The 27,730-nt window shown below is 45.6% G+C and overlaps 1 long non-coding RNA gene across 1 annotated transcript; it reads right to left on the reverse strand.

Moving 5' to 3' along the window:
• Positions 1 to 1,362: 1,362 nt before the first annotated feature.
• On the reverse strand, positions 1,363 to 27,730 carry LOC109459886 (uncharacterized). The gene is made up of 3 exons (XR_016021528.1): positions 22,895 to 27,730; positions 15,485 to 15,585; positions 1,363 to 9,358 (listed from the first exon to the last, which is right to left on the reverse strand). It is a non-coding gene; the product is annotated as an uncharacterized LOC109459886 (long non-coding RNA).

Below are 27,730 nucleotides of genomic sequence, written 5' to 3' on the forward strand. Positions count from 1 at the left end.
CGTCCCTCCTCAGGATGCTTAGCATAAAGTGCCCACCACAAGAAGGAGAAGGTGCCCTCAGCACAGGTGCCAACGATGGAAACTCCAGCCTTCCTGTGGACACCAGCAGGCATGGGCAGGGGGCTAGCACCAGGCAAGTGACCACAGGCTGCCACCTCATGTACTGGCAGATGGCACCCAGCAAACAGAAGGGTGAGGGGATGGTGCCAGGTGTGGAGGAGCCTAGAGACCTGTCCTCAAGGCTGCCTTGGCTTTGGAGGAGCTCAGAGGAGCAGTCATTGTCTAGGTGCTTATGTCCGACTACTCTCGAGTGCCAGCACAGGTTACCAGGTGCACAGAGGAGTTCAAAACATGGACCCAAGTCTGGGAGACCACCCTCCTGTCTAGATGATTCATATTCATAAAATACCTAGTACTCAGGTTGGACTTAACCGCCGGAATCTCAAAGGGCCCATTTCCCTGTACTACACACACACACACACACACACACACACACACACACACACACACACACAAACACACACACACACACGCCTCAACTGTGTAAGGCGCATCCTTCCAGAACTTCAGCTCAGAATGTAGCTGCCATCTCAGCAAGGCAGGCCCTGAGTCCCACTCCCATGGGACTTTGAGAAGGAGCGGGCACATCGGCCTCAGTGCCATGACTTGGGAAATACAGTCAGGAAACGGTCAGAAGGGTCCTGATAGATCTCCTACCGCAAGTCAAATTCATCATCAATTCTCCGATGGCAAAGCATAAGGGTGGGGGGCAGGGTCTCACAAGCACAGTGCTCACGATCATGACAAATCCTGAACCATTGGTCTGGGACAAAGGATTTTAATAAACTTGCTTCAACAAGAGTCAACAGGAACAGGTAGAAATCAGGGCTGACTTTCCACCTTTTAAACACGGGAGAAAATGAAAGGCCTCAGGAAGGTAAATATTTATCCCAGGTCACACCAGGACAGGTGAGAGCCAGGCAGAGTCCCAAGCTCTGTGCTGCAGTTGGTTCCAAGCTAAATCCCTGCCAAGGGGGGACAGATGCATGGCCAGTGTTCCCATGGGGACAGAGTAGCAAGTCGGGCTTAGAAGTCGGGTTATCAGAGCATGGCTGTGCCTGCTGGCTTCTCAAGTCATCTCTTGGTGGGCTCGACAGTAGAAATCTGGGTCCCAAACTCTGCTCAGAAACCCACTTATCAATCACAAAGAGGAAACTATATTTGAAGAGCGTGGGAAGATTGTTGAGGGGTGACACACACACATACACATGCACACATACACACATGCACATCCACACATATGTACATGCACATGCACACACACATGCACACACGCAGATGTACATACATTGGACTATGGAGAAAGATAGAAATAGCTTTTATTTCGTTAAGCCACTGGACATTGAAGGCGTTTGTTACAGCATCGGGCCTGCCCTCACTAAAACAACTCCACTCTGATTGAACCGCAGTTCTCCTGAGGGTTGGTGCCACACTGCTTCACAGTTACATGTGGGCAGCTGCGAGCACGGAGCCCCACCCTCCCAGTGCTCTGACCACCACCTTGTGTATCAGTCAGGGGGATGAAAACCAGCAGAACACACTCCGTGTCTGCAGGTCGGCTCCTGTTTGCTCCTGGCACCACATCCCTCCTTTAGCACTGGAGCGTGGACTGGAGCTCATATCAGCCGTGTAAGATGTGTGTTTTTATCAACAGTGTGTTACATGTAAGAGAGCCAAAGCCCTAAGAGGCCTGGAGCTAGTCATTTATCAGGTAATCTGGAGCTGGGACTTGACAACAGCTTTTCTGACTTAAAACCCAGTAAACTCACATATCACAATGCAAGAGGAAAAGAAAGTCATTCTGTGGCCTTGAATTTCTTCCCCTCTGCACGGTTTACTGCCATGACTTCAAACATGTGAAAAGAATAGACTAGCCAAGCACACCTCACCCTTCTTCCCAGTTCTAAGAACTTGTCCAAAAACAGATGACATACCCCAGCTGGGAACGCATTCCTGGAGCAGGAATTAAGAGCCCCCTCGGTTGAAACCCCTTGAGGCAACGCCTTCCATCTACATGCAGAGTCCCGGTGCTTTCCTGTGTGGTAGGCCCAGGGAGAGGTGCCGCCACAGCGCCCCCCAGCAGGAGCCTGCAGACTGTAGGAGTCTGGATCCCAGCTGCTTTTCAGAGGTAAACATACACCTAGTTCCAGCTCCTGAGCACTGGAGCGACCTGCTGAAATCCTTTCCTGATCCAGTGGCACCTGTGTGTCGTGTGCTGACACCACAAATCCCACAGCAGGGACCTAGGGAGACCCACTTGCAGAATGCATGAGCTGCAGTGTCCGTGAGCAGGCAGGCATTCCCAGCGGTCCTCATAGTGGGGACAGACCCATCATGCTCCATCTGGGTAGGAAAACCCACACACGGGCCTTGGAAAACCGACGATTGTGAGAAGCTGGATGAAGCCTCATGCTGAGTGCACCTTCTCTCCCCAACCAGACCCAGCTTCTACACAAGCCAGAGGATAAGGGTTGGGTCTCAGAGGCCACACAACCAATGAGCACTTGCCTCCATGATGTAATGCTTCCAATCTGAAAGCTCATTGGCTGAGAGACTTGCCACTCACTCATCGAAGCCTTACCGAGCTGAGATCTGTGAGTCCAGTGTTTTCTTCCTCAATGGGAGGCGCAGGTAAGCTGAACTCAGTGACTGTTTGTCTCCCACGTTCACTTCTGAAATTATACACACCTTGTGGGTCTCCTCGGCTTTCATGAATCTTACTTTCATTACATAGAACGTCCTTCAATTAATAGACTTTCTAAAGCAGTAACTATTTTGTGGGCGTTAATGCTCCATACTTCTCCGAGTCCTGTTATTTTTACTACTTCCACTTTATCAGCGGAAACAGCAGAAACGCTCCCCACTGCGCTGACTGGTTGTGCAGGGAGGGCTGCTGGCCCAGGGTACAGATTCTAAAAGCAGAAAGGACAGAAAGGGGCCTGGTTCTGAGTGCAGTTCTGGCACGAGCCCCTCCCACTGGCACTGTCCCACTCATGTGCGCATCCACTGTGCTGTCACACCCAGGCTCCCGCCCGTCAGGGCCCTGTGGTGGGGACCAGTCCCAGCGGCCATGTGACCTTCAGCAAGTCTGTTTGCCTGTGTAACCTTCAGCTTACACACTGGGAAGGGAGCCCGGCAGTGTCTCCCTGACAGAGCCACCGTCAGGATCAGAGGGCAGCATGTGGTGAGCCCCTGGCACAAAGTTGGTGGTGACAAAATAGTATGCTGCTTCAAATGGTGTGTGTCTCAGCCGGTGCATTTCAGGGGACTGGGCTTCAGCCAGGCATCAGTGCATCTACGGAGGCTGGGAGGAGAGAACTTCCTGGTGCTGACCAGGGCCAGGTGGCCGAGGTGGCCCCACACAGAGTGAAGACCACTTTTCCAGAAGCAGGGCCTTGGCCTTGCCCAGAGGAACTTCCACGGCGTCTCCAGGGCAGGTGGCCCCGCCAGCATGGCCGTCACCCTTTCACAAAGGTTGTGTGTGGAACTCTGTTTCCACCCAGGACTGTGCCCACAGGAACTGCCTTAGGCACTCGACGCTTCTCCCTGGCACACATCAGGCTTCCTGTGCTTTGAGAAAAGCATGACAGAGTGGAGAGAAAACGTTTGTTCCTGGTCTCGTGACCAAAAAACACACGTCCTCAGTTTACTGTGTCTTTAGATCTGGATATTCAGAACCCACCAGGCTGATGTGGGCTAGACGGGTGTCTGTCCTACAGTGTGAGGACCAAAGGAGGCAGCAGCCTTAGAGAGAGGACCAGCTGCGTGGAGGGCCTCTTGGGAGACAGAGGACTGGTGGCAGGAGGGACATGTCCTGTGCCTGCCTGCATCCTGCAGGTGGGGAGGGGGTCTGAAATCAAAGACTGGAGTTCTCAGCCCTTCCCTTCCTCTGTTCTTCCTCCCCAGCCACCAAGACTGCTGCTGGGCTGACCCTGTGTCAGCTCAGGCAGCCCAACAGACCAAAAACGCTGCAATCACACAATTATCCCAGAGGCAGGAAACCCTGCCCCTTCTCACCCAGAAATGAGGTAGCGAATGCAGCCCTGGCCCAGTCCCCCTTCCACCATCAGCGCTCAGGGGCCTGTAAACAGCCAACAGCATGCTGTGGGGACTACAAACCCTATGGGTGAAGTCATGCCCGGCACACTGCACATTGGAGGCTCAGCTGAAAACTTGGAGACTTCGTGAGTGCAGTCATCTGGACTGTATGGGGCTCCGTCACCTCCCCGAGTGATAACATTAAGTCACGCTTCGCTTTGCAAGGCAGTTTCCACTTACACTCCACTTTCCCCATTTGGCACACGCATATTTGAGTGCCTTCTGCCACGAACATGTCTCTCCTGGGAGACTTCATTTCTTGCTGAGAGGAGACACAAAGACAACAGGATCTGCCCTCCACCATAAAAGCCACCGTGCACTTCTTGCCGCCCTGAGCTCAGCATCTGTAACAGTCACCAACTTGAGTGAAGGAATATTCTTTTTCTCCCACCAGTGGGGACTCTAACAATTGGAGAAGACTCTCTCAAGACAACACAAACGCTCAGTGATGGAATTGAGATTTCAGTCCTGCCAGTCTGGCTCCAAGCCATGTGTTTTTTCTATGATGCAACCACAAACCCGGAGGCTTTTACTGGGGAGCTATTGTTTGCTATTTGAGCCTGTGTCAGTCAGCTTCCATGCAGAGCTAGAGTCCCATTCCCAAGTCAGCTCGGTCCCACGGACCAGCCCACAAAGACACTCAGTCCTCTCTTACTTTGCAGCCATGATGGGCAAACCACAAAGAGCAAATTGGTTCCCCTCCACAGTTCAGCATAGTGGGTGGGTAGTGGCCATGTGCCAAAGGGGAACCAGCTGGGTGAGTGGGCTGGCAGTGGGTGTGTCCCCTCCCTGTTTCAGCACTAGGCAAGGAGCCCTTTAGGGTCTGTCCACCTCCTCCCCCACCTCACCTCCCCCTTTCTACCTTTTGGCTAAACCTCCCTGAGGTCCTCAGTTCATCCACCCTGAGCCTGGATCCCCTTTCCCCCTGCAGTGTTGAGTGTGGTCAGACTCTTAACTGAGTCCCAAGCCTAGATCTGAATCCCTAAGTCAAAGACATAACCTAGGAAAAGGCTTTGTCGGCAATTGTGGTGGAGGGAAGTGCCTACTTTCTTCCCCTTTACCTGGACGGACTGGGGAACAGTGAGGTCACCACGCCCAGTGACAAGATAGGAGAGGGCACATCCACCCCACCCTGTCCGAGCCCTGAGTGGCTCTGCCCTGACTGTTTTCAGGAACAAGGCCGGGGGTCCTAGAGTCAGACAACAAACCCTCCCCGTTACTGAGCACAACCATGTGTTAAATGCTACACAGGATAGACACAGACCCTCAGCTGGCCACCCACTGAGGACGTGCAGAGTGCTAAGCACACAGGGAACGGCACTCTGCAGCCCCTGGACAGCTGAGCTTCCCAGGTGGGCTGCAGGCCTGAGTGAGCAGCAAGTCTCGGACTTTAGGCTGCAACCCTGCTTCCCTCTCCAGGCCAAGGTGGAGGGTGGCCTCGCAATGGACATTAGTCTCTGCTGCAGAGAGGAGCAGCACGCAGCAGGAGGTCACTTCACAGAGGGTGACACACTGCACCACGGAGAAATAGCCTTCCCCTCCCGCCTGCCACAGCAGCATCATCAAGCACCGACTGTGTCCTCTCTTCTGCCTGGTTCATTTAGTTCCATTCCCAGAGCTTCAGGAAGTAGCTTTGTCCCAGATGGCCGGCCCTGCCAGCAGGCAGTAAGGGTCTCAGGCAGGGTCTTTCCGATGAAGAGGCCACAGCAATTTATTCCTAGTCAGGCTCCTGTGAAACCACAGAAAACCACTGCTGTCTTCAGGGTACCAGATCGCAGACGGCACTCTTGTAAAGACATGTTGCTGGATCTTGTATGGTTCTATACCCAAGAATCTTAATTTATTAGCCCTGTCAGCCCCCCAGCGTCAGGGGTGGCACCTGTCCCTGTCTGGTGACTGCCAGTAGTAATGCTGATTGAAGGTAGAGCCCAATGAAGGCCTGAAGATGCCACCACGTTATTGGCAAGTCCTTTCTGGAGACTTTCTCTCAATAAGACTTTTCAATCACTTTCTAAATCTCGTGATTGTGCTCCAAAGAAGAGCTCAGCCCCTTCCTATCAAGGGAGCAAGGGGGGGAGGGAGAGAGACTGACTGCTTTGTCAGCAGCACAAGTATGAGCCACTGGTGGACATTGTGGGCTTCTAACTGCCCAGGGACCTCGTGACTTCACAAATGGCTATTTTAGAGATAGGTAGGAAAAACCCAGGGAGGTTGAATGACTGTTCCAAGGTCAGAAAGAAAGTCAATAGACCAGATCAGCAACGGAGCCAGGCTGAGGCACCTCTCTCTCCATCCAAGATGGAGTTACTTAGGAGAGCTGAGTTGCCACACAACCCTGGGAACACGCTGGTAGCACTTAGTGCCAAGATCACCTATGGAAAGGTCTGGGGACGCCCTCTCATCCTCTGACATGACAGAGAAGGACCATACTCTGCACAGCTCAGCCATTAGTCTCTCCACCACTGTCACTACGACCTGGTAGGAGGTTAAGAGCAGTTCTGAGGGCTGCCCCTTCCCAGCCTCAGCATGGGTTCCTGCAGTTCGTCCTCCATGTGGCCCCAGAGCTCATGTGTAAATGCATACAGACATTGCCTTCCAAGCAGCTTTGGGGTCACCCTTCCTAAGGAAGGGGTGGTGGCTTGAAGGTAAAGTGAGTAGGCTGGTGTAACCACAATAAATGAAGAAAGGGGCTCTGGCTTCAGCTGTAATTAAATTAGAAACAATAGAGAGTTTTCACAATGAGCCTTTGTTATTTCTTGGCCTTGCAATGTTTAGATCAGGCAATAAACCTGTTGGTCAGGAAAAGCAACTCTGTCAATGATAGCTTATTGGATCTAACTCCCGTGTCCTGTGTCCCCAGCTCACTCAGCTGACGTGAGCACCTGCCCGAAATGTTTCATGGTGGAAATTTCACTTAACAAGTCTAGGGGTTGTCTAGGTAATTCATTTCTTTAACACACATTTCCCTAGCACTTCCTAAGTTCCAGGTCTCATGTAAACACTTTACATGCATTAATTCCTTAAGCCTCCAAAGAGTCCCATTGGGTAGGTCCCATTACTGTCTCCATGTAAAACATAATGCATCTTCTCTCACCATTCCTTTTCAGTATTGTACTGGAAGTACTAGCTAATGCAGTAGGAAAAGAAAAGGAAATAAATTGTATAAGATTGAGAAGGAAGAAATAAAACTGTCTTTTTTCACAGATGACATGATTGTCTGTGTAGAAAAAGCTGAAAAAATCAATAATAACAAAAATTCCTTCAACTGATAAGCGATTACAGCAAGGTTGAAAAATATAAGGTTCACATACAAAAGTTGATCGCAGGGAATAAGTGGAATTTGAAACTAAAACCACAGTACCATTTACATGAGCACTCCAAAAAAAAATGAAATACTTAGGTGTAAGTCTAACAACATATGTACAAGTTCTATATAAGGAAAACTATAAAAAAAATAAAAAGGAAAACTGAGGCACATGGATTGAGTAGACTGCCCAAGTTCATACAGCAATCAACAAAAAAATTTAGGTAGGGCACCTGGCCCTGGCCCCATGCTCTGCTGCCTTACTGGTGAGAGTCAATGGCATTTGACCTGGGGGGACCAAGGATTTGCACATATGCACTGCTCTGGACTGTGTCTAAACCGTTGAGTATGGCAAGGACATGGGTTCAGTGAACTCTGTACTCCCATTTAATAGATGAAGATGCTCAGGCCCCAGAAAGGATCTTCTCAAGGTCACTACATAAGCCTCAGACTCAGCCTTGACCCTGGAAAGGGCATGTGTGCTTGCAGGGCAGCTGGAGAGCTAACTAAGCTCTCATTTTTGTGAGGGCTGACTTGACCAGACTGTACAGACCACAGACCCTAAAATCTCGATGGCTTATAATAGCAACATCTGCTTTTTGATCTAGGATAATCTGATGTGGACTAGACACATGGCGGAGCTTCTCCATGTAGAGGTACAGGGTGCTTCTAAGGGCCCATGGCCCTCTAACATCTCAACACATGACCCCATTACTCCAGAGGAACAGAAATGGCCTGTAGATGATGTTCATCCCCTCTGCCCACATCCAGTTGGCTAGAATCCAGTCACGTGGCCCCACCTAGCTGCAAGGGAGGCTGGGCAATGCAGGCTAGGAAGAATAAAGGGAAACAGGATTTGGCAAACACATGACACATATATTATCTCAATTAAACCTTCACAGAAACACTACAAAGGGGAGCAGTATTATCCCTACTCAAGGAGATTAAATAAATTGTCCCAGATGATTCACCCTGTTAGTGGATGGCAGGACTGATATTAAAATCAAAGTCTTTAGGTCCCCAAAACTCTTCTTATTTTTGTTCTACACCAAACTGGCTCTCCCAGAATGTCTTGAATCCCATCTCATTGCTCCTTCATTGCTCCTTACTGCTATGTGAGAACATAGGTAGGTAGAAAGACCTCTCCTCCCAGTTTTGTAGCCAAGGGTGCAGCTGTTCTTTCAGAAGCTGCAGGTGAGAGTATAAATTAGCACAACCTTTGGAGAGCAACTTGGTAATATCTATCAAAATTATAAATAGGCATATTTTAACCCAGCAATTATACTTCCAGCCACTCATCAGCTATTGAGTAGGAAAGTCATTTGATGAAGGTGGCCTTTGGGGGAGGCATATTCTGGTTGTGGTGTGCAGAGTGAATTGGGAATGAGAAGAGGAACATGAAAGAATCTGTTGGCTTTGAAAATGAGATACTGACTTCATGGTTGAAAAGGTCCTGACTCGGTTCTCACTGTTAGCAAATGTGTCCTCTTCAGCCAAGGTCCCAATTAGCCTTTACTCTTGCCAATGTCTCATTACTTTGTATTCAGATCATTGTGCCAGTTTCCTCAGGTTGCCCTTGATATTGACCATCTTCCCCACCAAGTCCCAATACCTTCAGATCGATCATCACTGCCTGTGGCTTAGATCTTATAAAGAACTCTCCATGGGTGATCATGATCCCTGAATTAAACTGAAGCTTTTAGCAGGCATAGATGGGGTCTCAGGGCAGGACCTCAGCAGCAACAACCACCAGTACACAATGGGGCAGTTCCAGTCAGGTGCCCCTTAGAGGGAAGAAAGTAGTAGCTGGAGTTGCAGCAGATGATGGGTGGTTCCCATTAGGGAACCAAGACCACCTCTTGGCCTTTTGAGTGTTGAACTGGGTCCAGAAGACATCTGCCACAAAAGGAGGATAAGGAAAGCAGGTTTTCCGTGAAGAGGAACAATTGTGAGTGGACGGTACAGGGAATTGTCCTTGCTCCCCACATACCCCCAAAGCACTGGGCTAAGTGTGGGGTACAGGAGAGAAGTTGAGACAAACAGAAGAGAAACCTCTTAGAACAAACCTCCAAGAGACGAGAAGGCAGATGCATGGGCTGTGTGAACACCACTCCAGGATTGCTGGGGTGCTGGCTATTATGTGGCATCCCAGTCCTCCATGTCCCAGGCCTCCTCAGTCAGGAGTGGGGGACAAGCTCTGCATTTTTAACAGGCAGCCAGGCTCTGAGACAAGGCTTCAGCTGAAGACAGGAATAGGACCTTTTGAGTGTGCTGGTTTGCGTGCTAAGAGCTGATCTTACCATGGATGGGAGAGGGGCAACTCTCACCATTAAAATGTGACTCCACCGCAAATGGAATGTCTAACTGTGTTGGGTTCTCCCAGACCACCGTCAGGTTCAGGTGTTTACTAGGACACCCAGGACTCAGTGTACAGTTTTACTCATGGCTGTGACTTATTATGGCAAAAGGGCACAAGCATAGTCATCAAAGGGAAAAGGTGCCTGGGGCAAAGTCCAAAGGAGACCAGGCCCCAGATCGAAGGGTCCCCTCCCAGAGGAGATCCATGGGATGAAGTCCCCCAAGTAAAACACTGCCAACCAGGGAAGCTCATTACACGTTCAGTGTCCAAGTTTTTTACTGGGGGCTGATCATGTAAACTGTCTCTGCTTGGCAAGTATCCAGATTCCAGATGCCCAGAAGGAAAGCAGGTGTTTAGCATAAACTGTATTGCCTGTAAAAATAGCTCAGGCACAGGGAGCCACTCTTATCAGTGTTGGCATGGTGGGACACTCCTCAGATCCAGTCCCAGATGCCAGCCAAGGGCCAAGCGTGTAGCAGACCTTTCCAAGGACAGCAGTTCAGGCCTGCCATGTTAACCTGCATACTAGCCAAAGCAATTAGACAAGAGAAAGAAATTAGAGCTAAAAGGGCAGTAAAGGAGGTACAAAATTACCATTACATCAGACAATATGATTTTCTACCTGAAAAAGAAAAAAGAATCCACTGGAAATTACCAAAAATCAAATCTGTACTTGGATCAAACCCGCTGATAAGCCCAACTTTGAACCAAGATAGAAGCTTTCATTATTACGCAAACCTAGACATTCCAAGTACCTAGTTGAGATGGACTTTGTGATCAAAAGTCACCTAGGGACCTTTGATTCTCTACAAGAAACAAGAATGTCCCCAGGCCTGTGCAGATGCAAGGCTGACAAGCCTCAGCCATTTGCCTGGGCCACCGCCCGAGGTCTATGGCTGGCTCTGGGCTTCATGTGGTTGTCTGTTATCAAATATTTGCAAAGATGAGCTCTCCTAACTGCAATCAGTTAAGACCGCTGCCCTTTCTACTCTATATCAGAGCAGATAATCACAGAGCTGGCTCCTGTACCTGCATGATTGGCAGGAAGATACTCCTGGGAGCCAGCACCCACCAGGACACGAGCAGCAGCTGATGACACACGAAGGTGACCACAAACCACGAAATCCAGACTGAATGAGTCCCCAGCTACTATCAGGGTCATGCACCATTCCAGCCCTGCTACATGAGTGACAATGTTTTAAGGAGTCTAAAATGTATTTTCAAATGCAAGGAAGAGAAAGTAGAACAAATGAAACAAAATGTTTATTAAAAGCTTATTAAAGCTTAAATATGCCATTATAACAGCAATTGAAAGACGTTTTAGAATATAACTATACATGTCTAATTGGGACATATATGAAAAGGTTTTTCTTTTCTCATCTTTGAAATTATCTATTAAAAAACTAAGAGAAAATCCATACACAAATTAATGGAATATGAAACAAAAGTGACAATAGAAACAGAAGTGTATAAAAATTGTCGCCAAAAGAAATTTCAGACCATACCAAAAGCAATAACTCTTTAAACAGGAAGAAACAGATTGTCATTAGAAGTAATGAATGGATTATGGCGAATAGGCCCATGTGTTGTTTGATAATTCAACTAGTGAAGAGAAGTGAACCATAGAATTCAAAGGACAAACAGTTCATGTTTGCTGATTTGACACAAAACACTGGCATCAACATAGATAGCATAAAACTCCTAACACACCAGCACACCTGGAGTCATGTCCATGACAGGTTAGTTCACGACTTCTGTCAAAATAAAGTTCTCAACATTAGCCACTTGCGCAAAAAACTTGACCAGTGATAAAAAATTTATCCCATGAATAAATATTAAAAGGAAAAAACTAATTTCTAATAATTACAACTCCCACTCAGTGTTTCTTATTCTCAAACAAGAAAATTCAGTGAAGAAACTGAATTTTAAATTACTATACAGAAATAATTAACTCAATATCCTTCAACATATGCTAATCACTAGTTAGAAGATGTATTAAAGAAAAGAGAAATTTACAATAGAAAAAAGAAAAACTACTTAGAAATAAACTCAATAAGAAATAAATAAAAATCTATATAAAAATTTAAATGGTACTGTAGACACATAAAAAATATTGTGGGGGAGGAACAAAGGCCTATCATATTCTTGGATTGGGAAACATTGTAAACGTCATTTCTCCCCCAAATTACTATATAAATAATAAACAACCCAAATAAGCTATAACAAGACTGTTTAACTAAATAAGCTAATCCTAAAGATCATATATAAAAATAAGCAAGCAAAGCAATCAGGACATTTCTGAAAAAGAAGAACAATCATGGGTTGGTCCAGGCAAATATTGGCATATTATAATTAATAACTGAAATAGTGTGGTACTGATGAAAAATAGGCATATAATGGGGCTGAATTAAAAGTCCGTAAATAAACCCAAGTGTAAATGAAAACTGAATGAGAACGATAGCACTTCAAATCAGTGCCAAAAATATGATGTTGGAAAACCATCAGCAGAAAAATGAAGTTGAATTCACACTTCCCATCTTACACCGGGATAAATGGAGCATGGATTTAAATTTTTAATATAAAAACCATGAAAGTATTAGAAGCCTCCATGAGATGATTTTTTTAGAGATAATCTTGGCATAAAGAATATCTTTCTAACTATGAAGCAAAAATAGAAGCCGTAAAAGAAATGACTGATGCATTCAACCACATACAAATGTTTTAGAGTCTTCAGGGAAAAACCCAACATAAGTAAAGCTAAGACAAACGACAAACTGGAAAATACATTTTGCAACTCACATCATTAAATATATAAAGAGTTCCTTTTCAATAAAAAGGAAAAAGAGCAAGGGATGAGGAGGAGTGCCTCAAAAATAAAATGAAATTAGATTTAAACATGAAAAGATGTTTAAATCCACTTACAATAAAAGGAATGCAAATTAAAATTTCAACAGGGCAACATTTTTTACCTATAAAATTGCAAATGTCAAAAAAAAAAGATAATCTATGACAAGTATGTGATGAAAGAGGCACTTACAGGTGGTTGGTGGCCACGTCAGTTCGTACCTTGATGGAAGGAAATCAGACAGTCTCCATCAAAACGACCAAAGCTCATATCCTTTGACTCAGCAATTCTACTTTTAGGAGTTTAACCTGCATTACACTCTTATGTACATTATAATAGGAAAAGTTTGGAAACAACCTAGATGACCAGTAAGAGGAAGTCAGTGAGCTAAAACTATAAGTCACATGTACCAAGGAACACTACACAGTCACAGGAAGAATGCAGAAGCACTCATGAACTGATGGGCATGAGCTCTGAGAGGCATTTTTAATCTGGTGAATGAAGCAAATTACAAAACAGTATCTAAAACGCACCAGAATTTGTTCTTAAAGATGAAGAAAAATCCATTCCTTAATATAGAGAGACTCTGTCTGGGAGGACGGGTGACTCTCGCAGGTTCACCCCAAACCTGCTAGAGAAGACTTCCCATAGGTCGAAACCCCACGTCTGTATCTTAAACACCCCAGGGATTCTAACACAGACAGCTGGGAAACACACCCCGAGAAATGTGGTCCCAAGAACGTACCATCTGCTTTTTTATTTTGTAACTTTATTTTGAAATAATTTCAAACTGCAGAGAACCAGCTCAGGAGTAGTACCAAGGATCCCTTATGCCCTGTTCACCAACTGTTCATATTTAGCTGCATTTGCTTTCTCTGTCTACCTATATACACATATATGTTTACGTATATAATAATTATCATTTTCGGAACCATTTGAAAGCAAGTCGCAGAGGCATCATTTCCTTTACCCCTAAATATTTCAGCATTTTTTCTAAGAACAGGATATTCTTTTACATAGTAACAGCATGCTTTTCAAATTCAGGAAATGTAAAACTGTGACTATTATTCTATAATCCATACAGACTTCTTCAATTGTCTAACTATGTCCTTTAGAGCCATTTCCCTAACCCAGGACCCAATCCAGGCTACACATTGTGTTCAGACGCCCTGTCCCTGTAACCAGAAACATTCCCAGGGTCTCTCCAAGATCCTAGACTGGCCCCTGAGTCTCTCCCTTCCCCATGCACAGATCCTGCACCTCTGAGGACAGAAGATGGACACACAGAAGAGGACAGGAGCAGGACAACAAGACCCTGACCCTAAAGACATCTAGCTGCCACGGCCATTCCTAACCACTCTGCCAGAGCAGCATGGCTGCAGGTGGCCTAGGATCCAGGCTACTTCCCAGACTCCAGGAAAGAGGCGGATGCAATTGCACCCCAGAGATGTTGGCTGTAACCACAAACCAGGCGCTTTCATTCCAGTGGGACTCCCAGAAGTAAGCTGGCCAATTTCCTTCTCATGAATAAGCAGCCGCCCAGCACCAGCCCATACACAATCTTATGAAGAGGCATTTTCTGCTCAGCCTGAAACTGCTGACTTTTCAGCTTCCACCCACACCTAAGGAAAATAGTCTGCAGCCACTGCCACTCTGCCACCCCCACCCCACCTGCGGCCCTGTCCCTCCTTTTTCTTTTCCCTCCCGCTCCTCCCGCTCCATTATTGCCATTTTTCTCATCTCTCTACTTCAAGACCAAAGCATTTGGAGTCGCTCCTAAAAAAATGTTTTTCCTGGCCTTTGAGGAGGCCAGTAAAGATGGGCGGGCCCATTCACTGGGGCGAGTGTCCCATCCTAGCAACCAATTACCATTATCCGTGTTTCAATCCCATCAAACCCAAGCACAACTGAGCAAGTGGGTGACAAGGGACCAGCTCTCAGGGAGCCTCAAAAGTGGGAGACCTCACAGGGGACCACACATGCCTGGATGCAGACTTCAGGCCATGCATTAACGGTGTCGTGTTTCTGGAAAATTTTACAAAGTAAGATCCTTTGTATTTTTTTCTTTAAAAAGGCCACTTGGGGTGGCCGGTTAGCTCAGTTGGTTAGAGCATGGTGCTAATAACACCAAAGTTGCCTTTTCGATCCCCACATGGGCCACTGTGAGCTGCGCCCTCTTTTAAAAAACAAACAAAAAAAAGCCACTTAAATTTTACAAGCTACCACCCTTCGAAACCAGTGTCCATTCCTGTATTTACAGATAATGTGTGTGTGTGTGGTGTGTGTATGGTGTATGTGTGAGTGTTGTGGTAGTGCGTGTATGTACGTGTGTGGTATGTGCATGTGGTATGTGTGTATGTTTGTGTGTGTCCTTGTGTCTTAAACTGGCATCCTGAAGCCCCTCTTTGCACTGTTGGCAACTCTTTTGATTCTTAGAAGCTCTTTTCTTAATAAAAATGTGTTTCTTACTGTGTGTCGTTGCCTAAAATGTTTATAGCCATTGGCCTATGCTGAGGTCTGGGAGCTAACCAGTAACAGCTACCCTTTACCATCTACCATAGACCACCTACATGGTAAAAATAAGGTAACAACACATAAAAAAAGTGAAATAATAAATAAAAATATCCACCCTTGCTCTGGGTGCTTGCGGGCCCCAGGTGGTCTGAAGGAGTTGACATGGCTTTCTCAGGGTGGCTAGTCACAGTCACAGGCTGTGACTCCAAGTCAGTTGTAATGTGGACACAAATTAGTATGCTGAGCTCTGACAGGAAATGGAATTCGAAGTCAGGACTTACAAAACCAGAGTAAATTCTAATACCTCCGCAGTCACTCTCCTGATTTCCCACAGTTCACTGGGGGCATCTGACATCCCTCATCCACAGCTTGGCTTTTTCTTCTTCTGAGGTCGTGAAAGGTGCTCTGTGAGCAAACAGCCAAAGGGAAACAGAATCACCGAAAAGCAACAGAAATGCCATCCTGTAAACCCCTTGTGAAACAGTCCTAGCAAGGCTGTTTGCGACTTGGATACCTTCAGAAGGTCACCAGGCACTTGATGATTTAATCTACTTACCTCGATTGAGCAACAGTCCACCCATGTCCTTGTGGTGGCCGTGCCTGAGACCCTGCCCTCCACTCACCACACAGCCAATTTGTGTTTCCAACTGCTGGATACAAGCTTCACCTGCTCTCACTTCTAAAGATCCTAAAGGGTGAAGGGGCTGGGGAGCCTCCCGTCTGTCAGTCAAGACAATCCCCCACCCAGGGTCCCCAAAGGCAGGCAGCTAATTTAAACTGTGGTATTTAAAACCAAATGAAGGAGGGAAGGAGTCAAGAAGAGAACACTGAAAAGTAAACATTACAAAACCTCCGAAACCAGAAGCCCAGAGGCACATTTTGTTTGGGGACAAGCCAGCTATCTGTTCTTCTTTTTGAGGGTGAGATGTTTATTTAACTGGAAAAGAGAGCTTGACTTAAGTGTGTGTGCATGCGCACGGGCCCTTGCACGTGAATGTGTGTATATACATACATGGAGGCGGGGCTCTATGGCTGGTGGGAATTTCTGCTCTCCTGTGTCAGAAATGGGCCAGCACTCTGAGCTCAATGGCTGAGTATGGGTGTGACCTGAACTTCTGGAAAGGAAGAAAAGGAAGGTGTAAATGACCATTGTTAAATTCCTACTGGCCGGGTAAATGTAGGCCAATGGCTATAAACATTTTAGGCAACTACCCGTAATAAGAAAGACATTTTTATTGAAGCCCAGCACACACACACACACACACACACACACACACACACACACACACGTTTCATTTTAAAAAGTTTGCTCTTACTACCTGTGAGGTACTGTGATATTTTCTATTCTATTTTTTATATTTCATTTTTAGCTGAGGTCTAACATAACATAGTAAAATTCACAAATCTCAAATGTACAGCTTGAAGGATTTTTTAGGGCTTGCTAATCTTTCCTTACATGTAGCTTTATTGAGGTTTACATACCACAAAGTTCACCCATATCAAGTGTATGACTCAACAGTTTTCAGTATATTTTCAGAGTTGTGCAACCATCACCATAATCTAATTTTGGAACTTTAAGAATTTTCGAGCTGGAAGAGCTTTGGAACATCAAAGCTCTCCGCATACCCACCAGGACACTGCGCCCTGTGACCTAGACGAACTATTAACAGAGGAGAAGCCCGTCTCCCAGGGAATCCCCCCATTGTGTGAGAAGCAGGAATAGTGCAGAGAAAACAGCACTACTGTGTGGGAGAAGAAAAATAAACTGTAGTTGGAGAAATAATAAAACATTCTACCAACAAGTACTGGAAAACAAAAGAAAGACCTATTCCTATCAACCTGTTGCAGAAGTCACTCCTGTAGATGTCCAGGAAGAGAAATAGTAAACCAGTAATCGCCATAAATAACCAAGGCAACAAGATAGCTCAGAAAGAAAGTGAAAAATCTCCAGAGAAGGCAATTAAAGATACAGAAATATGTGACTTAAACGACAGAGAATTCAAGATTGCAGTTCTGAAAAAACTCAATGAGATACAAGAAAACACAGATAGGCAGTTAAATGAACTCAGAAACTCAATCAAAGAACAGCATGAGCATTTTACGAAAGAGATTGAAATTTTAAAAAAGAACCAAAGAGAATTTCTGGAGATTAAGAACTCAATAGAAGAAATTAAGAATGAAATAACCAGCTTAGGTAGTAGAGTTGACCAGATGGAGGAAAGAATCAGTGACATAGAAGATAGAATCCTGGAAATGACACAGATAGAAGAAGAAAGAGACTTGAGACTTAAAAGAAATGAAAGAACTCTACAAGAACATTCTGACTCCATCAGAAAGAGCAATATAAGAATAATGGGCATACCAGAAGGAGAAGAAAGAGAGAAGGGAACAGAGAATATATTCAAACAAATTGTCGATGAGAACTTCCCAAATTTGTGGACAGAACTGGACCCTCGAATCCAAGAAGCAAATAGAACACCTAGTTACCTCAATCCCAACGGGCCTTCTCCAAGGCACATTGTATTGAAGTCTAAAATCAACGACAAAGAAAGAATCCTCAAGGCAGCCAGGGAAAAGAAGACGGTAACTTACAAAGGAAAGCCCATTAGATTATCATCAGATTTTTCAGCAGCAACTCTACAAGCCAGGAGGGAGTGGAACCAAATATTCAAACTATTGAAAGAGAGAAATCATGAGCCAAGAATAATATATCCAGCAAAGATATCCTTTAGATATGAAGGAGGAATAAAGACCTTTCCAGACATACAGAAGCTGAGGGAATTTTCTAATACATGAAATGCACTACAAGAAATACTAAAGGAGGCTATTCGACCACCATCAACAGGGACAATTTGTGGCAACCAAAACTCAAAAAGGGGGAGAGTAAAGGCCTGAACCGGAATATGGGAATGGAGAAAGTAGGCGTGCTGAAGAAAATGGAATACTCTAAATATCAAACTTTCTTTTACATAAACTTAAGGGTAACCACTCAAAATAAATCCAGAATTGAAATATATACTGAAATAAAAGAAGAAACAGAGGGAAACATCATAGAATACCACCACACAGAAATAATAGACAACAACAAAAAGGCAAAGAAACAATGGAGACACAGCCTTACCAGAAAACTAAAGATAGAATGACAGGAAATCCTCACATATCAATAATCTCCCTAAATGTAAATGGACTGAACTCACCAATAAAAAGGCACAGAGTAGCAGATTGGATCAAACAACTAAACCCAACCGTATGCTGTCTCCAAGAGACACATCTCAGCTACAAGGACAAGCATAGACTCAAAGTGAAAGGGTGGAAATTGACACTCCAAGCAAATGGTACCCAGAGAAAATCAGGTGTAGCCATAATGATATCAGATGAAACAGACTTCAAGGTGAAAAAGATAACAAGAGACAAAGATGGACATTTCATAATGGTGAAGGGGACTGTACAACAAGAAGACATAACAGTCATCAATATTTATGCCCCCAATCAGGGAGCACCGAAATACACCAAGCAACTACTAACAGAACTAAAGGGAGAAATTGACCAAAACACAATTATACTAGGGGACTTTAATACATCATTGACAGCTATGGATAGATCATCCAAACAGAAAATAAATAACGAAATAGTAGCCCTAAATGACATATTAGATGAAATGGACATAATTGACATTTATAGAGCACTTCATCCTAAAACATCAGACTACACATTCTTTTCTAGTGTACATGGAACATTCTCAAGGATAGACCATATATTGGGACATAAAATCAGTCTCAACAAATTTAAGAAGATTGAAATCATACCATGCATATTCTCTGATCACAAGGCTTTGAAATTGGATATCAACTGTAAAAAGAAAGCGGGAAAAAACACAAATACATGGAGATTAAACAACATACTTTTAAAGAAGGACTGGGTCAAAGAAGAAGTTAGAGGAGAGATCAAAAGATATGTAGAAACAAATGACAATGAAAATACATCCTACCAAAATTTTTGGGATGCAGTGAAAGCAGTTTTAAGAGGGAAATTTATCTCACTACAGGCCTATCTCAAGAAACAAGAAAACTCCCAAATAAATAACCTCATGTTACACCTTAAAGAACTAGAAAAAGAAGAACAAGTAAAACCCAAGGTCAGCAGAAGAAAGGAAATAACAAAAATTAGAGCAGAACTAAATGAAACAGAGAACAAAAAGACAATAGAAAAAATTAATGTGACAAAGAGCTGGTTCTTTGAAAAGATTAACAAAATTGACAAACCCTTGGCTAGACTTACTAAGATAAAAAGAGAGAAGACACTGATTAACAAAATCAGAAACGTAAAAGGGGAAGTTATCACGGACACCACAGAAATACAAAGGATCATCCAAGAATACTATGAAGGACTATATGCCACCAAATTCAACAACCTAGAAGAAATGGACAAGTTCTTAGAAACATATAGCCTTCCAAGGCTGAACCATGAAGAACTGGAAAATCTAAACAGACCGATCACCAGTAACGAAATTGAATCAGTCATCCAAAACCTTCCCAAAAGCAAAAGTCCGGGACCAGATGGCTTCACTAGTGAATTCTACCAAACCTTCAAAGAGGATCTAATACCAATCCTGCACAAACTCTTCCAAAAAAATTGAGGAAGAGACAGTACTCCCTAACTCATTCTATGAGGCCAACATCACCCTGATACCAAAACCTGGTAAGGACAGCACAAAAAAAGAAAACTACAGACCAATATCTCTGATGAATACCGATGCAAAAATCCTAAATAAAATTCTAGCAAATCGAATACAACAATGCATTAAAAAGATTATTCATCACGACCAAGTGGGGTTCATCCCTGGGGCACAAGGATGGTTCAACATATGCAAATCCATCAATGTGATACATCACATAAACAAAATAAAGGACAAAAATCATATGATTATATCAATTGATGCAGAAAAAACATTTGACAAGATACAACATCCATTTATGATTAAAACACTTAATAAAATGGGTATAGAAGGAAAATACCTTAACATAATAAAGGCCATATATGACAAGCCCTCTGCAAATCTCATAATTAATGGAGAAAAACTGAAGCCCTTTGCTCTACGTTCAGGAACACGACAGGGATGTCCCCTATCACCTCTGCTTTTCAACATAGTGTTGGAAGTCCTTGCCAGAGCAATCAGGCAAGAGAAAGAAATAAAAGGCATCCAAATTGGGAATGAAGAAGTTAAATTATCACTCTTTGCAGATGACATGATGCTATATATAGAAAACCCTAAAGACTCCACCAAAAAGCTATTAGAAACAATCAACGAATACAGTAAAGTTGCCGGCTACAAAATCAACGCACAAAAGTCCATTGCCTTCCTATATACTAACAATGAAATCTCAGAAAAAGAAATACAAAAAACAATTCCTTTTGCAATTGCAGCAAAAAGAATAAAATACCTAGGAATAAACTTAACCAAGGATGTGAAAGACCTATATGCTGAAAACTATAAGACATTTTTGAAAGAAATTGAAGAAGACACAAAGAAATGGAAAGACATTCTGTGCTCATGGATCGGAAGAATCAACATAGTTAAAATGGCCATATTACCCAAAGCAATATACAGATTCAATGCAATCCCCATCAAAATCCCAATGGCATATTTTAAAGAAATAGAACAAAAAATCATCAGATTTGTTTGGAACCACAAAAGACCCCGAATAGCCAAAGCAATCTTAAGGAAAAAGAACAATAATGGAGGTATCACACTTCCTGACTTTGGCTTGTACTACAGGGCTACAATAATCAAAACAGCATGGTATTGGCAGAAAAACAGACACATAGACCAATGGAATAGAATTGAGAACCCAGAAATAAAACCACGTAAATATGGACAGATAATTTTTGACAAAGAAGCTAAAAACATACAATGGAGCAAAGACAGCCTCTTCATTAAATGGTGCTGGGAGAATTGGATAGCCACGTGCAAAAGAATGAAACTGGACTGCTATTTGTCACCATGTACCAAAGTTAATTCAAAATGGATCAAAGACTTAAGCATAAGACCTGACACAATAAACTGCATAGAAGAAAACATAGGTACTAAACTTCTGGACCTTGGGTTCAAAGAGCATTTTATGAACTTGACTCCAAAGGCAATGGAAGTAAAAGCTAAAATAAACGAATGGGACTATATGAAACTTAAAAGCTTCTGCACAGCAAAAGAAACCATTGACAAAATAAAGAGGCCACCAACTGAATGGGAGAAGATTTTTGCAAACAGTACCTCTGATAAGGGGCTAGTATCCAGAATATACAAGGAACTCATGCAACTCAACAACAAAAAAACAAACAACCCAATTGAAAAATGGGCAGAGGACTTGAAGAGACATTTCTCCAAAGAGGACATACAAATGGCAAATAGACATATGAAAAAATGCTCAACATCACTAATCATCAGAGAAATGTAAATCAAAAACACAATGAGATATCACCTCACCCCAGTCAGAATGGCTATCATAAACAAGACAAATAGTAACAAATGTTGGAGAGGCTGTGGAGAAAAAGGAACCCTCATACACTGTTGGTGGGAATGCAGACTGGTGCAGCCATTATGGAAGGCAGTGTGGAGGTTCCTCAAAGAATTACGAATAGAATTGCCATATGACCCAGCAATCCCTCTCCTGGGTATCTACCCAAAAAATCTGAAAACATTTAGAGATAAAGACATGTGCGCTCCGATGTTCATTGCAGCTTTGTTTACAGTGGCCAAGACATGGAAACAACCAAAATGTCCTTCGATAGATGAATGGATAAAGAAGTTGTGGTATATATACACAATGGAATACTATTCGGCAGTAAGAAAAGATGATATAGGAACATTTGTGACAACATGGATGGATCTTGAGAGAGTAATGCTGAGCGAAACAAGTCAGACAGAAAAAGCAGAGAACCATGTGATTTCACTGATATGTGGTATATAAACCAAAAACAACAAAAGAACAAGACAAACAAATGAGAAACAGAAACTCATAGACACAGACAATAGTTTAGTGGTTGCCAGAGGGTAAGGGGGGCGGGGGTGGGACGTGGGAGATGAGGGTAAGGGGGATCGAATATATGGTGATGGAAGGAGAACTGACTCTGGGTGATGAACACACAATGGGATTTATAGATGATGTAATACAGAATTGTACACCTGAAATCTATGTAATTTTACTAACAATTGTCACCCCAATAAATTTAATTTAAAAAAAAAAAAAAAAAAAAAGAATTTTCATTAGCCCCAAAAGAAACTTCATACCCAATATCTGTTCTGTTTTATTTATTTATTTTTAATGCTGGTCACAACCCACCAAATTAATTTCATTAGTGGGTCACAACTGCAGATGATTAAACCAGCATCAGATGTTTTACCAAAATATCTTATTTCCTCGTCACAATAGCCCTGACAGGCAGGTTGGACTATGCCCACATCCGGAACTGGGGAACAGAGCGCTCAGAAGTGACAGAACTGGGGGCAAAACCAGTGAGGCAGGCTCCTCTCAGAGCTCTTCTCATCACGTTGTGACAGCAAAAGCCACCACCCCTCCCGGAAGAGGAAAGGCTAGTCAGGAGGGCACAACAGCCACACACAGACCCCCGCCCCCCACACTGCTAGGAGACGCTGGGCGTGGGCAGCAGGGTAGCCATGGTATAAGACTGGTTACGCTCGAACATGTGGCCAGATCACCTGAGTTCTGAGTAACTGCATTCGCATCCCAGTGAGGACAACTCAGCGATGACACTGATAGCCCCAGCGGGGCTGGGTGGCACTTGCCAGAGCAGGATCTAGGAGAGGGGTCAGAAAAGAAAACGGGTAACAGAGAGCCTTCTGGGAGCAGACGACCATGCTTCAGAAGCTGCAGACCCTAAAAAGAAATATATTTTTATAACATTAAACTACTGTTATCAGTAAAATTTAGAGCAATTTCTATCAGAAACGCATTGAAAATCCTACAGGATAACTGTTGTACAGCATGTTGGGATTAAGTACCAATGAAAAGTTGACCTCTTTTCACACAGCCCAGACCCTTGACTGCTGGGAGGGTGTGTGGGGCAAGTGGGCTGGGGGTGATGGGTGTGTGTTTGTGTGTGAGTGTGTGTGGTGTGAGTTTGTGCATATGTTTGCAGGTGTACAGTTGACCCTTCGACAATGTGGGGTACAACCCCTGCACAGTCAAAAATCTGTGTATAACTTTTGACTTCCATAAAAATTAACTACAGTCATTCCTCAGTATCTGCGGGTTGGAGGGTTTCAGAATATCAAAATCCCTTAAATAGAATATCGTAGAACAACACACACAGTTGACCCTCACATCCACAGACTGCTGACCATAGGTCGCAAATACTGTTTCCAGTCCATGGTTGGTTGAATCTGCAGATACAAAACCCAGGGCTATGAGGGGCCTGCTTTATATTTACTGAAAAAAAATCCACATATAAGTGGACCCATGCAGCTCAAACCTGTGTTGTTCAACAGTCAGCTATATTTGTGCATGTGTGTGTGCATGTTTGTGTGTGTGTGCAATTTGTGCATGTGTTCATGTATTGCATATGCCTGTGTATGTGTGTACACGTGTGTGCACATGTGTGCGCATGTGTGTGTACATGAGCATGTGCTGGGGGAGTAGAGGCCCCTCCAGCCCAAACGATCGAGAGGCTGGATACATGAAGTAGCAGGCAGACACTCCAGCCCGAGATGCAGTGAATCACGTGCACACAGATGCCACACACTTGCTCCTGGCTACAGGAGGGCTCAGTCACACATGGGAGGGGGGGAACCCAGAGGGCCTGAGCTCTGGACCCTGACACACTGAGCCATCTTAAGGTGATTTGACCCTGAGGGTTGAGGCAGAGTCTGGGGCCAAGAGGTCAGATGGAGGGACTGGAGAGGTGGGGTGGGGGGCGGGGGTGCCAGCCAGCTTTCCAGCGACATTGGTGCAATTTCATAAGTGCGTCCTATTCACCTGCCACTTGGCTTAGTGGGTAGTAGACGACAGTGGCAGTTGTTAAGAGGAGGAAAGTATTAAAAATGAGTTTCCCTTCCCGTCTAGCCCTATCCTGTTTGTAGATCCCTTTAGTGATGAGAGCAGGTACTTTGGTTTTCTGTTCTGTGAGTGGAGGTTCTTCATCCATCCAACAAAAATTTCCAGAACTCCTTGAAAGTGCCACTGACTGGGATAGACAGCACAGAGCTGTTTCATGTTCCTGGGAAACTCTCTAGTGGTCTGAAGTCTCAGCGTCTAAGATGTTTATATACAAACATTACCAACTTGGCTGCTGGGGAAGAACCAAGTCTGGCCAATGCCCCAGAGCTGTGCCTGAGCACCTGCAGCCCTGTTCCCAGCACAGAACACATATGTGCCTGGGCTCAGAAAAACCTACGAGTGTTCCACTGCCAGTCAGACACAGGGGCCTGGGTGGCCGTGCAGGTGTGAGATGGTGCAGAACTGTCAGGGCTGGCCAGCTCACCGTCATCGAGTCTGGTTTTATCACCCACTTGCTCTGGGATGGGCTTGACATCTGTTTCATGACTGTGAGGGTTCCTGCTTCAAGATGCAGTTCAAGGTCAGAAGGCACTGCCTGACCCCAACCACCAGAACAGAGCCCGTCTTGGTGGGGGTTTGACCTCCCCTCCCTAGAACACAGGACACTGGCAAGCAGCACAGAGCAGGGTGCAGGAGTTGTCCATACCCTCAGATCCAGGGACCCTTTGCTGCCAGAACGCCCTAGGATGTGGGCTCCTTTGAACTTTTCAAAGGTATGGAAGGAGGCCTGGCTTTTAATGGGTTCTCCTGCAGGCAGCAGAGGGGGCTATGGCACCAGTGAGAGGCAAAGGTCCGCGAGCAGCCTGCAGCCTGTCCAGGCCGGGGCCGGGGCTCCAGAGCTCTGCTCCCAGGGGCTGGGTGAAGGCAAGAAGCCAGTCCAAGGAGTACACCATCGACACCTCTCAGTGCAGAACTCTGAAGACACTGGCTTGACGTGGCTCATCAGGTGTTGCGAGAAATGCCCCAGAAAGCTACTGGGAGGAAACAGCATGGTTATTTCTTTTTCCATGGGACTGTGTGCCCTGGGGCCCTGGTCACACCCTCGAGCCTCCCAGCTCTTTTGCTGAGCACTATACCCAGGGGGCCAACCCTCCCTGACACTGAGGGGTTTCCTGGGACTCAGGACTTTCAGGGCTAAAATCAGGACAAGTCATTCACCCCATAGGGCCCTTATTCCTCCACTAAGAGACCCCAGTTTCAAATGGGAACAAACCAAACATAGCCCTGTGGACAAGAAGCACCAAACCAAGCTGGAAGAGCAGCACAGAGCCAGCCTTATTGGACGTGGAGGACAGGGCACACGGAGGAGTCCAGATGTGTCCCAAAGCAAACCAGCAGCCTCAACCCATGCATGAGCAGTGGAGGGGAGCCTGGGCCCCTCCCCGCCCAGACTCCCAGGCCCCTGGAGCAGCTCTGCTCACTGCAGTCCCAATGCCCAGCTGTCCACATAGCACTGTCCACATAGTCAGAAAGAACACTCTTCCAGGGTCTAATTCCTGCCGACACCCCATGTCCCTGGCAGGTCTGGTGCGGGGCTTGTGGCTCATTTTGCCTTCCAAGTCACCCAGACGGAGCCCATCTGAGGTTTGTAGACTGCCTCTGAAGAGTGCAGGGGAGGTGGGAAAGGGTTTGCAGGGCTTCCTAGCCCCTCAGCTACTGGCCCTCTCTAGCTATCCCCACCCTGCCGGCATGCGGCAGGGGAGACTCTGTTTTAAGTGCAAGTGTCAGTCCCAGGCCTCAGATACAGACAGTGACTGACAGGGAGGGAAAGCAGAGCAGAAAGGAGGGGAAAGGAGCCAGAGAACAATAGGGGGGCCCCGAAATTGCCTGTGTCCACTGAGTAATCATCCCTGGCATTTCCTAAGTGCCTTCATGGCTAAGATTGCTAGTAGCCCCGCAGCGAGTTCTCCAACATCCCCACGAGGGCAAGCTGGGTTCTCCCCATTTCTACCTATAAAGAAACCATCCTGGGGGAGATTAAGCCTCCTGTTGGAGGTAAGAAGTCTCATCACAGGTATGTCTGACTGCAAAGCTCTCAGCAGCCATAACACACCACTTTCTGTCTCCCCCCACTTCTATTTGCCCAAGTCGCGGTGAATCTGCGGGCCCGGGACGGTTTCTGTCCTCCCAGCGGCGACATCTGCAGGCACCCCCCGCAGAACTCAGAGCAGCCGCACCTGTCGGTCGCAAACCCCGGCCCGCGCTCTCCCCCTGCTGGCTTCTGGAGAGCACGTCAAGTAATGGGTGGCCACGGGGACCTCAATGGGGATGCTTCACAAAGGAACAAGACAAAGCTGCCATGCTGGAGGCTGTTCCGTGTTGGAAACACACCATTCTGAAGACAGAAGAGCGACTGACGAGGGGGCAGTGCCAAACGTCTGGTTCCCTAGAAGTGCTGTGAGAGCCGTTCCCAAAACACAGTTGGAAACATGTGGAAAGCAGATTGAACTCACTCAGCCTGCGTTCAAAATACAAAGAGAAGAAATGAGACCTGGTCCTTGACTAAAAATAAAAACCATGCATAGATGGACGGAAAATGGTAACAAAAACAATATCTGAGCAGTTACTATGTGCTAAGACTTTGTCATCTCATTTCATCTTTGCAGCAATTCTACGAGACAGTATTACTATTGATTTATCTGATGTGAAAAGGGGCCCAGAGAGGTAAAGTGGCTTGTAGATGGCCACACGGCCAGAAAGTGGCAGAGAGCATAGATACAGTGAGCAAAAGGCCTGTGGGTGACACGTCCCGAGCTGGGAGAACAGACAGTCCAGCCCTCCTGTGCAGACAGGGACAGTGTTTCCAGGAGTGACCATCTCCATGTCTGGCCATTGCTCCTTCTTTATTCTTACTCCCCTGGTAACCAAAACTGGACAAACAATAAAGCGTTAGTGTCAGACAATTAAGGTGGCTGTCGTCTGGCACATGGGGAGGAAACCCACAGGACCCTCCCAGAAGTAGCCTTCTGTGGTGGCACCCTGAAAACCTTACCTCACCCCTGAGCTGAGCAGCCACGGGACAAGTGGACAGCTCAGGGGCTTCACTGTAACAAGTTACTTGCCATGCTTTCTAAAAGGAATCGGCATCCCAAGGACGAGAAGGATGCAAATGGCCAAGGTGCAGAGACGTCTGAACCCGACTCCTCGGACCCTGAGTCGCTCGGAGATCCCATTTCCCATTTTGTTTTCTACCGAGAGATGACGCTGTGTCTACTTGCCTGATAGCAGAGCTAAGTGAGGAATGGAGCCGAGTTTGTCATCGCTGACCTTGGTGTGACTCTGGGTTCTTCCAGAAAACATGAGCCGCTGGGGGTGGGGGCTGAAGGGAATGAAGATGACCATGTGGCTCCTGGCATCAGTGGGCAGATTGGCTTTACCCGGGGACATAAAGACATGCTGCTGAGCACTGGTCTCCACCCCAGATAGAGGCAGGAGGTGGTGCACGGGGAGGAGGCAGGATGGTGGCTACAGGCGACAAC

This window comes from Rhinolophus sinicus, chromosome 6 (assembly GCF_057876585.1).
Source record: "Rhinolophus sinicus isolate RSI-liver-muscle chromosome 6, RSI-T2T, whole genome shotgun sequence".
NCBI lineage: Eukaryota > Metazoa > Chordata > Mammalia > Chiroptera > Rhinolophidae > Rhinolophus > Rhinolophus sinicus.